The following is a 1,832-nucleotide window of genomic DNA, read 5'->3' on the forward strand; positions in this document are numbered from 1 at the left end:
ACTTGTTTCTTTTAAGGAAATGTCCCTGTAAATTTAAATCAATGTGCTTCTGGGCTACAAATCTGTTGTTTTATGTATTAAATAGATGTATAGTCTCAAAATCTTAGTCTTTGGTAAAATCATTGACATACCATTCATATATCAGAAAATCAGTTTAAGAATTATTATATTGTTTTTATATAATTTTTAACTTATAGAGATTAATTTTGGTTGCTGTTAAAAGCATATAAATTATACATTAAGATACAACATATATAAGAAAAATACATACCAAAGAAATTATTCTCTAAGTAGTTCTGAATTAGAAATTCATCGTGTGATATAATAAACATCTCTTATGCTTTAATTTTTTAAAAGATCACTTTATTTTATTTTCACCATTTTATTTCCTCAATCTTTCCCTAAATCCTAATTGAGACAGTACAACTATACAAATTTCAACATACTAGAAAACTTCTGTATATCTCTATAATTAACTTTATTTGTAGCAATTTTTTGTACTGTGCAGAATTATTCATAACGGCCATATCAAAAGTCATTCTTTATTATTTCAACACTTATTGAATTCCAGACAATTTATCCACTCCTGATAATAACAAAGCGTCACTCCCCACCCCCACCCTCCACCACATCGCTAAGGATATCCTGGCAGAGCTTTGTCTCTTTCCAAGGGCGCATGGCTATAAAATTGCAACTGCGGCTTCCCCTGCAGCTTCTGTAGTTCAGATCAAGAAGATGCTGTTGATTCCTGTGTTTATTTTGTGCATGATGCCCTTGCCTCTTTTGGAATGCACATATCTCAGAGAAGTACACCATTTACTCCCAGGGAGCTGATTGTTTATTTTAAACTTCTTGGACAATCATTTTTATATTGCTTCTGGAAAACAAATAAAGTGTGTTCAAGTAAAGATCCCCAAACCTAAATGCAAACTTACCCACTAAACTATTTTTTAATTCAAATGCAGGAGAATGACATTCTTAGAAAGGCTAACTATAGAAAGGACAGTCAATTTTAGAAGAAGCTAGAAACGGTATTATAACTTTCTGGAAATGGTCAATGGTGACTTTGCTTCAGTGATATCATGTGTCCAATACAAGGTAGTGTCACCTGATGAGTCTTGGAATACACTTTTTGCTGCAGTGCAAAAAAAGTGGGTTTTTGTTGTTTGTTTTACCATGTGCATTTAGTTGATTAGTTAATAAATTCACTACTATAATTAAATCTGAAATAGGAAAGCAAGCTTAATTTCCTTTTCCTGGAAGCAAATTCCTTTTGAGAAATAGCACACCATTTAGCAAGTTAGATTGGAAAGGACTCAGTACCTTTTTATGTGCGCCTCCCAAATACAATAGCAGCATTATCCCCGTGGTGCTGGTTCTTTCCTAGCTCCTCTTGCTCTTGAAATTTCGGACTTAATGTGAAAGCTCATGTCAGGCATTTTAGTCCTGAGGGAAATTACTGTGGCCTGTTTTTTTAGTTTCTTCAGGGAGTTTATTTTTCTCTGCCTTCCCCTTCCCCCAATTGTTGGCTATTTCTTACCAGCCACACTCCTCTAAATCTTCCTTCTGGCAGGGCATGCCAGCTGTCTACTGAGGATGCATCTAATCTTGGCGCCTGTCTGTCATTTGGCCTTTTTTAAATAGTCCCAGTTAAAAGTGTTGTGTAATAAAAATAAATAGGTTTGCCTCCCTGAGTGCTATGACTCACCCTCATTAAAGTCATTGCTGCTTTAAACAACACTGATTTTACCTTTCTCTTCAGACTAGAAAAGCTAATACGTGTATACTAGCCAGTAGACTCAGAGACAGAAGATTCTTGTATTTTAATAAAT

At 34.5% G+C, this 1,832-nt stretch overlaps 1 long non-coding RNA gene across 1 annotated transcript; it reads right to left on the bottom strand.

Moving 5' to 3' along the window:
- Nucleotides 1-526: 526 nt before the first annotated feature.
- LOC110151990 (uncharacterized) lies at nucleotides 527-1,581 on the bottom strand. Its single transcript, XR_002318224.2, has 2 exons — nucleotides 1,324-1,581; nucleotides 527-877 (listed from the first exon to the last, which is right to left on the bottom strand). It is a non-coding gene; the product is annotated as an uncharacterized lncRNA (long non-coding RNA).
- Between the last annotated feature and the right edge of the window lie 251 nt (nucleotides 1,582-1,832).

This window comes from Odocoileus virginianus, chromosome 1, assembly GCF_023699985.2.
Source record: "Odocoileus virginianus isolate 20LAN1187 ecotype Illinois chromosome 1, Ovbor_1.2, whole genome shotgun sequence".
NCBI lineage: Eukaryota > Metazoa > Chordata > Mammalia > Artiodactyla > Cervidae > Odocoileus > Odocoileus virginianus.